Below are 12,459 nucleotides of genomic sequence, written 5' to 3' on the forward strand. Positions count from 1 at the left end.
TTATATTTTTAAATATGGAGCATTTCAGAGACAGCTATAAGTAATTTTTAGCTAGTTAGTTGTTCTGGGCAGGTATAATGGCCCTGATGTTTAAGGTCTTATAGCTGATATATTTGTTGTCAATATTAGGATCGATCCTATCTGGCCAAGTTACTCATTCCTACATTTGAGATGCCATAATACAGGCATGTTCGTCTGTTCCTTCTGAAGCATGGGACTGGAGCCAGGTTGGGACAATGGTATGAAGGTGGAAGGAGCACACAGAGTTAATTCTCTGTAACTCAGTAAATCTCTCAAAGGTTTTCAACCTTTGTTACCAGTTACTAGGGATTAACATGATTATTAGAAACTACCACTGATAGCATAGAACATTTACCTGTAGTCCTTTGTTTACACTTCATTTGTTCAAAGTCTATTATCCAAGGATTGTTTTCTTATGTCCTTTAAGAAGTTCTGATTATTTCTGACCCAGTTCAGTTCAGTCACTCAGTCATGTCCAACTCCTTGTGACCCCATGGACTGCAGCACACCAGGCCTCCCTGTCCATCACCAACTCCCAGAGTTTTCTCAAATGCATCTCCATTGAATCGGTGATGCCATCCAACTATCTCATCCTCTGTCGTCCCCTTTTCCTTCTGCCTTCAATCTTTCCCAGCATCAAGGTCTTTTCAAATGAGTTAGTTCTTCACATCAGGTGGCCAAATTATTGGAGTTTCAGCTTCAGCATCAGTCCTTCCAGTGAATATTCAGGACTGATTTCCTTTAGGATTGGACTGGTTGGATCTCCTTACAGCCCAAGGGACTCTCAAGAGTCTTCTCCAATACCACAGTGCAAGAGCATCAATTCTTCAGTGCTCAGCTTTCTTTATAGTCCAACTCTCACAATGACTACTGGAAAAACCATAACCTTGACTAGACGGACCTTTGTTGGCAAAGTAATGTCTCTGTTTTTAATATGCTATCTAGGTTGGTCATAACTTTTCTTCCAAGAAGCAAGCGTCTTTTAATTTCATGGCTGCAGTCACCATCTGCAGTGATTTTGGAGTCCCCCAAAATAAAGTCTGTCCCTGTTTCCACGGTTTCCCCATCTATTTGCCATGAAGTGATGGGACCAGATGCCATGATCTTAGTTTTCTGAATGTTGAGTCTTAAGCTAACTGTTTCACTCTCCTTTTTCACTTTCATCAAGAGGTTTTTTAGTTCTTCTTTGCTCTCTGCCATAAGGGTGGTCTTATCTGCATATCTGAGGTTATTGATATTTTCCCCAGCAATCTTTATTCCAGCTTGTGCTTCATCCAGTTCAGCATTTCTTATGATGTACTCTGCATATAAGGTATATAAGCAGGGTGACAATATACAGCCTCGACATACTCCTTTCCCAATTTGGAACCAGTCTGTTTTTCCATGTCCAGTTCTAACTTGCTTCCTGACCTGCATACAGATTTCTCAGGAGGCAGATCAGATGGTCTGGTATTCTCATCTCTCTCAGAATTTTCCACAGCTTGTGGTGATCCACACAGTTAAAGGCTTTGGCATAGTCAATAAAGCAGAAGTAGATGTTTTTCTGGAACTCTCTTGCTTTTTTGATGATCCTACGGATGTTGGCAATTTGACCTCTGGTTCCCCTGCTTTTTCTAAATCCAGCTCGAACATCTGGAAGTGCATGGTTCATGTATTGCAGAAGCCTGGCTTGGAGAATTTTGAGCATTAATTTACTAGCATGTGAGATGAGTGCAATTGTGCGGTAGTTTGAGCATTCTTTGTCATTGCCTTTCTTTGGGATTGGAATGAAAACTGACCTTTTCCAGTCCTGTGGCCACTGCTGTTTTGCAAATGCTGGCATACTGAGTGGAGCACTGTCACAGCATCATTTTCTAGGATTTGAAATAGCTCAACTGGAATCCCATCACCCTCCACAAGCTTTGTTTGCAGTCATGCTTCCTAAGGCCCACCTGAATTTGCCTTTCAGGATATCTGGCTCTAGGTGAGTGATCACATGATTGTGATTATCTGGCCCAAGAGAAAACTAATTTGGGAGTGGGGAGGTGGTGGAAATGGTTAACAGTATCCTTTTGTGATTTTATACTGTTTCAGTTAGAGTTCTTCAATAATGACAGTAAAAAGGGAATTTTATGGAAGGATTGAGAGAGCTCATGGATTTGAGAGGTAACTACTGAATCAGGTTTGAAACAACCAGGTCCCTGGTCTCTTTGCCCTGAAGTGAATGAACCTTTACCATTTTTTCTGTGCATGCAAAACTCTGACCAAAATTCACAGTCCTAGGAGAGAGATTTTTACTGATCAAACTCAGTTTAAGGCCTAATGGAGTCGAGTGAAAGGAACTGAAGAGAAGAACGTAGCTGTACCAACCACTAGAAAGGCACACAGTTCCCCAGGTGAAAGAATGATAAGAACAGAGAATGAAGGCTGGCTGGCTAAGAAGCAATAAATGTCCCCCTCCCTAGTTTTGGCTCAGATGGTAAAGCGTCTGTCTGCAATGCAGGAGACCTAGGTTTGATCCATGGGTTGGGAAGATCCCCTAGAGAAGGAAATGGCAGCCCACTCCAGTGTTGTTGTCTGGAAAATCCCATGGACCACGGAGCCTGGTAGATTACCATCCATGGGGTCGCAAAGAGTCGGACACGAATGAGCGAATTCACTTTCACTTTCCCTATTTTTGGTTTTGTGGGACAGAAGACAAGACTTGCTGACTGTCAGCAGCAATACACCACTAAAGAAAATAAAAAGTATTAATAAAACTGTAGCTGAAGAACATGAATATCCTTGTGCTAAACGAAAGAAAAGAACTAGTAAAAACAGACCAAACTCTGCCTCTGTGATGGAATAAGGCTGTTAAATGTTAGAAATGTGAATGTTTCCCTATTTCTTTCTGCTATGGTAAAAAAAGATTTTTACCATGACAGTCTGGAACTTGGCAGGGAATGCCAGATGGTTCTAAAGATGCTATTAGTCTGCCTGTCCAGTTCAGCCACTACCATTTCATCCATTGTTATTAGTATTTATTTATCTCTATCTGCAAGGCATGAGGATATAGTTTGGAAGACTGACTTGATTTCAGTTAAGTAGAAGACAGATAAGACTGGGTTTGGAAGACCCTTTGAGTTGCAGAAAGTTGGCACAGTTAAAAGGCATGGAGTAATTCCCAAAGTAATTTCAATTACTTTGAAATCAAGTAATTCTTGATTTCAAACTGAGATGTGACCAAAGAAACTAAAAGCACATGGAATTGTTAGGGAAAAGGTATCATAAAATCATAAAGTTTTACAGTCATCACAGAGTTTGGAATGCCAAATACTACACTTATAAACTCACCTGATCTCACTCTATACTCAAGATATATATCACCCATCACTCAAGACACTCTGTTACTGATCAGCAGCAATTACAAGTTTCTTTGTCTCTTCCAAACCCATCTACTATAACTCTGCTCTCATTATCTTGCTAAAATTTCAAGCTGGATCCCTAAGGCTCCTAATAGTCTTGATCCAAAAACATTCATTCCCCAAACCACACCCTCTATATCAAGCCACAGTGATCTTCTTACCATTTTCTCAGACACATTTCCATTTTTCACTATTTCATGACTTTATATATGCAGTTTTGTTTTTCTCAAACATGCTGACCTTCTAACACACTGATGAACTTCTCATCCTTCCAAATATTTCATCCCTTTTTTATCTTTGACAACTTTTTGAATTCCACCAAACTGAGTTATTCTTATCTTCTGTATTCCTATAGCACTTTGCATTTCTCTCTCCTGTAAGATAAATATCATTTTATTTTTTAGTGTTTATATGTCTAGGTCCCTCAGGCCTCATGTCACCTAAAGGTAGACATCCATCTTATTCTTCTTTGGATCTATCCTAAACTTAAGAACAGTTTGGCCCATTGTCAATGCTCAACAAATAATTATTGATTGGATAAATGAATGTCAACTGAATTTCTGGTATCCTGACATAATCCCTGAGAAAGGAGGAGATTTTAATGTATGTTATATTTTCCTTGCTACTAAAAGATGTGTCTTTTGAGATTTGTGCCTATAGTGTATGACCTACCTTCACTTGAAACATTAAAATGAAATTTATAATTTTCCACGTTTCATCTTGCTTTAGCTTAATTTGTATACTGGTCTTTATAAGTATAAATTAAAGTCTCGTGCTATTTAGGGAAGCTGAGATAAACAAAACCCCTGTGCTTTAAAAAGAATATCCATATTTATTATTTGAATTCTATACTATTCTGTTTATTTTAACAATATTTTTATGGATATAGTTTTGAATCTCATTGACTAGATGTCCACTTTCAACACCATCTCATCATATACTATTCACAGGAGTGTTTTGTTTAAAAATGCACAAAGGTATCTTATTAAATAATGTCACAAACATGAAGTTCATTATTATGCAAATACCATCCTTGGAACAGATTTGTTAATTGAAACTCATTTGCATAATTAATGAACTCCCAAATGAATTATGCCTTTGCAGATTTGTGCAGCATTGTTTTAAAATAAATTATAAAATACATGTCAAAGGAAGAGTGCTTTCTGGGTTCCCATAGCATTGTTTGAAAATTAATTACCAAATGCTTGTCAAATTAAAATGAGTTTGTAGTTTTTACAATGTTATTTTAAAATTAATCACAAAATAAAATGTCACTGCATTAAAGTAAACAACTTGTTATTTTCTCCAAAAAGAACCACAGAAAATAGCATTTTAACTTCAATGATATTGTTTAGTATAGTGATTCTAGTGTTTTATTCATTTCATCTTTACACTGTGACTTAAAATTGGTAGTTGTTAGCATGTTAATGTTTTGATAAATTGAGATTTAATTTAATTGTATTAGGTAGCTTATTTTATATGGTTGATGATTAATGCATTGCATATGAACCAAGTAACGGTTTGTTCATGATAAGTTGGAGTTTAAAGAACATTCAAGGTCACTTAAGTCTGTTTTATGAATGGTATTCTTAAGGTTCATTTTATTGGAATTTGACAGCTGTCAGTAAGAATGATTAAAAGCAATTACCATGGATGTTTTTCTACCTATTTAACAAATATGGTGGTATGATGCCTTTCCTTGGTGCAGTAAAGGCTTTGGACCTCCCCTCTACCTTCTTCACTCTACAGGAATTCTCTATTCTTGTACATAGACCATAGCTGCTGCCAATCCTGGACTCCCCAGTCCACAGGGAACCCCCATCTACCATGAATTTAAGTGGGAAACACCAGTATATCTAAACAATGATTTGGCCAAAATGACTTTTGAAACAATATATTTGGTAAACAGTCCCCAGGAATTAAGGTTGCCAATCAAATACCTTTTCAAAACATTAAAATATAACAATAATAATCCTTTCCTAGATGTATGACAATATATAACAGTGAAACATTCACTCAATAAATTTGTTTTAATAACAGTATCTCCTCTTTGCTTGTCTCCTGATCCTCCAAACTAAACCTACTGCTATGGTTTATATTCCTATTTTGTCAGTTCTTGACCATAGAATATAATTCCATGGTGAAATTTCTTTGTTTAACATGATCGCAACCATACAAACCAGTCAATCCTAAAGGAAATCAACAATGAATATTCATTGGAAGGACTGATGTTGAAGTTCTAATACTTTGGCCACCTGATGCAAAGAGCTGATTCATTGGAAAAGACTCTGATGCTGGGAAAGATTGAAAGCAGGTGGAAAAAGGGACCATAGATGATGAGATGTTCGGGTGGCATCACTGACACAATGGATGTGAGTTTCAGCAAACTCAGGGAGATAGTGAAGGACAGGGCAGCCTGGTGTGCTGCAGTTCATGGGGTCGCAGGGAGTGGGACATCACTTAGTGACGAAACAACAACAAGAAGACAACTAATTCTTAAGTAAACAGATAAAACATTTTACTTCTATTTTTTATTGTATGTACAGCTGCCTTTCTGAGCCCCATGAACTGTTCTATGTCACCCTTTCTATAAAGCAGTAAACATAACAACCCTTTCTAAGAGGCAATATTCCTTCTACTTCATACCCGGTATGTGAATAAGAACTCAAGTGGCTTATGCAGATACATGAATTTGACTTCTTGCGATTTCCTCTTCAATTCTGACACATATATTGCTCTTAAAACACTGTTTTTTTAACAGTCCAGTCAAATATAACCACTACTATCTAAGATCTGATGCTACAATGTACGTATTTCTTTGCTTCAATACTTCGAAATACTCTAACTTGGCATCTTTTTCTGAAATTCTTTATCACTACGCTCATACATACATGACAGTGAAACATCCAGTGGAGACCAACTACCTCATTTGGACTAATAACCACATGCTGAAATTATAAGTTAATCTCTATAGAGGCAGGAACTTTCATGAGGATCATAATTTACTTTGAGAGAGCTTCCAATGAATTAAAGCAGACATGCCCTAAGTGAAAGAATTTGATCCATTTGTTTTTTAATGGACTGTAGTTGGCAAAGCAGTTGTAGACATTCCAGTCTTTGGGAAAATGCTCATTTTGATGAGAAGAAGAGTAAACAAAGACAATTGGACAATTTTTACTGATTGAATGTCAACCTTCTCTGAAGCTTAATATTACTAGTCTACTTGACATAATCTTTTTTTTTTTTTAAGACTCAGTTCATTTTGTTAGATGAATTTCAGAATCATGGGTAAGACTGCTGTTCTATGAATTTGATCAGAATTCAAATTTTCTTTATTAAAACTATGACTTGTTTAAGCTGACTTTTTGTCAACTTCTACAGAATATTTTATATATTGGACTTGGAGAGGAAAGAGGAGTTTTTTTTTTTTTAAAGTTCTCTTGGAGGCCCTTTCAGGTTTGTACTGTTTTTTTCAAGAGCCTTTGCCAGGCAAATTTGCTGTCCAGATCAAGATCAGAACCATATTACCCCAAAATATATACCCTTTATTTCTAAGAGTTTACCAAAGAGAAATTGACTCAATGTTATTTTGTAAGCTAAAGCTCCTCCCAAGGCTGCAACATCTACAGTGTTAGTTTCCTATGATTTCCGTTCTGCCTATCTAAAATCCATTTCTATTCTGATGTTATTTCTAGGCATTATATCTATGTTCTTCCAAATCTGCAAGCTAACAAAATATCTAAACTACAAGTTAGAAATTTCTCCCCAAACAAATGATGGATTATTTTGTATTAGCCCTGGGTATAAATAGATCATTTTCTTCATGAACAGTTTTGAAGAGTAAAATATCTCATTTCTAATCACAGAAACACTATCCCACATTAGACTTTTATAAAATATTGCATATATGTTAGTCATATATATGCAATATATAGAATGTTCAAACTATCGCACAACTACACTCATCTCACATGTAGCAAAGTAATGCCCCAAATTCTCCAAGCCAGGCTTCAGTAGTACATGAACCGAGAACTTCCAGATGTTGAAGTTGGATTTAGAAAAGGCAGAGGAACCAGAGATCAAATTGTCAACATACATTGTATCACAGAAAAAGCAAAAGAATTTCAGAAAAACATCTACATCTACTTTATTGACTATATCAAAGCCTTTGACTGTGTGGACCACAACAAACTGTAGAAAATTCTTCAAGAGATGGGAATACCAGGTCACCTGACCTGCCTCCTGAGAAGTCTGTATGCAGGTCAAGAAGCAACAGTTAGAACTGCACATGGAACAATGGACTATTTCCAATCTGGGAAAGGAGTACATCAAGGCTGTATATTGTCACCTGTTTATTTAACTTGTATGCAGAGTACATCATGTAAAATGCTGGGCTGGATGAAGCACAAGCTGGAATCAAGAAAGCTGGGAGAAATATCAATAAGCTCAGATATGCAGATGATACCACCCTTATGGCAGAGAGTGAAGAGGAACTAAAGAACCTCTTGATGAAAGTGAAATAGAAGAATGAAAAAGTTGGCTTAAGACTCAGCATTCAAAAAATGAAGATCATGGCATTCTCTCCCATCACTTCATAACAAACAGATGATGAAACAATGGAAACAGTGAGAGACTTTATTTTCTTGTGCTCCAAAATCACTGCAGGTGCTGAATGCAGCCATGAAATTAAAAGACGCTTGCTCCTTGGAAAAGGAGCTATGACCAACCTAGACAGCATATTAAAAAGCAGAGACATTACTTTGCTGACAGAGGTATGTTTAGTCAAAGCTATGGTTTTTCCAATAGTCATATATGGATGTGAGAGTTGGACTATAAAGAAAGCTGAGCGCTGAAGAATTGATGATTTTGAACTGTGGTGTTCGAGAAGACTCTTCAGAGTCCCTTGGACTGTAAGGAGATCCAACCAGTCCATTCTAAAGGAAATCAGTCCTGAATATTCATTGGAAGGACTGATGCTGAAGCTGAAACTCCAACACTTTGGCCACATGATGCAAAGAATGGGCTTATTTGAAAAGACCCTGATACTAGGGAAGATTGAAGGCAGGAGGAGAAGGGGATGACAGAGGATGAAATGGTTGGAAGGCATCACTGACTATCCAGGAATTGGTGATGGACAGGGAAGCCTGGTGTGCTGCAGTCCATGGTGTCACGAAGTCAGACATGACTGAGCGACTGAACTGAACTCAACTGATGTTAATCTAGGCATGTCTTCTTTTATTGCACTTTATCATCCTTCATGATATCCTTTATCAAGAAAATCTACTGGTACCATTTTTTTCCAACAGCATTTGCTCACTTCATGTCTCTGTGTCACATTTTGATAATTGTCACAATATTTAAAATATTTTCATTTTATTATATTTATAAGAGTGAACACTGATTCTGATGTTACTATTGTAATTGGGGGCGGTGGTGGTTGCCATAAACTATGTCCACATAAGACAGCTTAATCAACAAACATTGTTTGTGTTCTGACTGCTCCGTCAACTGACCATGCCTGGTCTCTTCCCTTTTCCTCAGTTCAGTTCAGTCGCTCAGTCATTTCCGACTCTTTGCGACCCCATGAACTGCAGCACGCCAGGCCTCCCTGTCCATCACCAACTACCGGAGTTCAAGCAGACTCACATCCATCGAGTCAGTGATGCCATCCAGCCATCTCATCCTCAGTCGTCCCCTCTCCTCCTGCCCCCAATCCCTCCCAGCATCAGAGTCTTTTCCAATGAGTCAACTCTTTGCATGAGGTGGCCAAAGTACTGGAGTTTCAGCTTTAGCATCATTCCCTCCAAAGAAATCCCAGGCCTGATCTCCTTTTGAATGGACTGGTTGGATCTCCTTGCAGTCCAAAGGACTCGCAAGAGTCTTCTCCAACACCACAGTGCAAAAGCATCAATTCTTCGGTGCTCAGCCTTCTTCACAGTCCAACTCTCACATCCATACATGACTACTGGAAAAACCATAGCCTTGACTAGATGGACCTTAGTCGGCAAAGTAATGTCTCTGCTTTTGAATATACTATCTAGGTTGGTCATAACTTTTCTTCCAAGGAGCAAGCGTCTTTTAATTTCATGGCTGCAGTCACCATCTGCAGTGATTTTGGAGCCCTCCAAAATAAAGTCAGCCACTGTTTCCACTGTTTCCCCATCTATTTCCCATGAAGTGGTGGGACCGGATGCCATGATCTTCGTTTTCTGAATGTTGAGCTTTAAGCCAACTTTTTCACTTTCCTCTTTAATTCTCTCAGACACAGTAATAATGAAATTAGACCAATTAATAAGCACACAACACCTCCAAGTGTTCATGTGAATGGAAGAGTCAATGGATACAGCAAACTTCATTGCTGTCTTGAGAAATGACCACAGCCACCACAACTTTCAGCAACTACCGCCCTGCTCGGTTAGCAGCTACCAGCATCAAGACAAGAACCTCCACCAGCAAAGAGATTACAACTAACTCAAGGTCCAGATGTCTGTAAGCATTTTTTAACAGTACAATAGTTTTTAAAGGTTCCAAATAGGAAAAGGAGTACGTCAAGGCTGTATATTGTCACCCTGCTTATTTAACTTATATGCAGACTACATCATGAGAAACGCTGAACTGGAAGAAACACAAGCTGGAATCAAGATTGCCGGGAGAAATATCAATAACCTCAGATATGCAGATGACACTGCCCTTATGGCAGAAAGTGAAGAGGAGCTAAAAAGCCTCTTGATGAAAGTGAAAGAGGAGACTGAAAAAGTTGGCTTAAAGCTCAACATTCAGAAAACGAAGATCATGGCATCCGGTCCCATCACTTCATGGGAAATAGATGGGGAAACAGTAGAAACAGTGTCAGACTTTATTTTTTTGGGCTCCAAAATCACTGCAGATGGTGACCGCAGCCATGAAATTAAAAGACGCTTCCTCCTTGGAAGAAAAGTTATGACCAACCTAGATAGTATATTCAAAAGCAGAGACATTACTTTGCCGACTAAGGTCCATCTAGTCAAGGCTATGGTTTTTCCTGTGGTCATGTATGGATGTGAGGGTTGGACTGTGAAGAAGGCTGAGCACCGAAGAATGGATGCTTTTGAACTGTGGTGTTGGAGAAGACTCTTGAGAGTCCCTTGGACTGCAAGGAGATCCAACCAGTCTATTCTGAAGGAGATCAGGCCTGGGCTTTCTTTGGAAGGAATGATGCTAAAGCTGAAACTCCAGTACTTTGGCCACCTCATGTGAAGAGTTGACTCATTGGAAAAGACTCTGATGCTGGGAGGGATTGGGGGCAGGAGGAGAAGAGGACGACCCAGGATGAGATGGCTGGATGGCATCACGGACTCAATGGATGTGAGTCTGCGTGAACTCCGGTAGTTGGTGATGGACAGGGAGGCCTGGCGTGCTGCAGTTCATGGGGTCGTAAGGAGTCGGACACGACTGAGTGACTTGAACTGAACTGAACTGAACTGATATATTATTATTTTGGCTACAACACTTTTACATACTTAATAGACTACAATATAGTATAAACATGCCTTTCATATGCACTGGGAAACCAAAAAGTTCTATGACTCACTTTATTGCAGCATTTGTTTTATTGCAGGGGTCTGGAACTGAACCCAGAATATCTTTGAGGTATGCCTATAACTAGAAACTTTATTTTGATGAAGGGAATTTTCTAAAAACTGCTAAATATTATCTGGGTAAAATCACAGAATTTTAATTTCCATTTTTTCAATTAGATGTTTAGGTTTTATAGATTCATAGTCAGAAAGAAAAATAGGCATTTTATGACTTTGACTGTAACACAGAATTTCATTTTATTTTCTTATTCATCTGAGTACCTTTCTGCTTTTCTAAACCTTAACCTTTGATAGAATGATTCCTAGACTTATTGCATATGCATGCATACAATTGGAGATCTTCCTTCCCTAGAGTTCAAGTGGAACATCACTGTTGATCTATGTCCAGCATGGCATTATAGGGCATTTTTTTGCAGCTATTTTTAATTGGACATAAAATATTAATCCATCTGAGTTTCTGTATAGAATGTACCTGGAGGAGGTAGTAACCTAGGCATACAGAGACAGAATTTTAATTCATTTATTTTGAAGAGAAGTCACTTTATCTTCAAGGGCAGAAGGTCTGTCTCTAATAGTCCCCTATGTGATCTAGAGGAGAGAATTAACAGTGGCTACAGCTTATAGGGAAAACTGAAATCCCTTTATGGGTTTGACTTTCTTACTAACCCCAAATGGGTAAAGGGCTGGTTTTCTCCCAGGTTTGAAAAGCAAGAAGCTCAACATGTGACTCTCCTTTGAATCAGAGATTTCTGCTGGTAGAATTACCACTGGGTACTGAGTTTTGGTGAAGAGAATGTAAAGCATTTAAAGAAATTATTGATAGTTGGTCCCTGGTTATTCAGTTTCAGGTTCCCCACTGAAAATATGTCTAACTTTTGGAATTTAAAGAATTTGTCAAGATTCTCTGCTGACATTATTAGATGACTCATATTAAGGGAAAAAAGTGACTTTTACCTCAATGACATTTAAGAAATGTGATTATTTAGAATCCTGTTTTATCAGTATTGTTGCCTTCTTAGATCACCGAGGAGCATCCAGAAGTACTAATCTGACAATGTATATACTATGAAGACTGTACTGATACAGTAGCGGTGAAAGTTGATTAATATAATCTGGATCTAAGGTTTTTTAGATTCTTCAGTTTGGTTCTACCAGCTAAAAGGGCAGGGAGTGGAAGGAGCAGATGACAAATCATTTCTTTCTTAGAGAAGCAGGTAACTTGCCCCTAAATCTACATCCTTGTACTTGAATCTTTCTTGATTGGTGGTCTCACAGTTTCAAAATGGTTCACTGTTAAAAGCGAACTTAAAGACATCTTAGACGGTTCTCTAGCTGCTTACACTTTATGAATCTTGGAGCATTCAATTCAGGTCAACTGCAGTTCAGGTCAACAATGGAGCCCCTACTCTGGGCCAGGTACTATGCCAAGCACTGAGGTATCCATATGAGCAACACCTACTTGTCCTCAAGGAGCTGAC

The sequence above is a fragment of the Budorcas taxicolor genome, chromosome 2, assembly GCF_023091745.1.
Source record: "Budorcas taxicolor isolate Tak-1 chromosome 2, Takin1.1, whole genome shotgun sequence".
In the NCBI taxonomy this organism is placed as follows: domain Eukaryota; kingdom Metazoa; phylum Chordata; class Mammalia; order Artiodactyla; family Bovidae; genus Budorcas; species Budorcas taxicolor.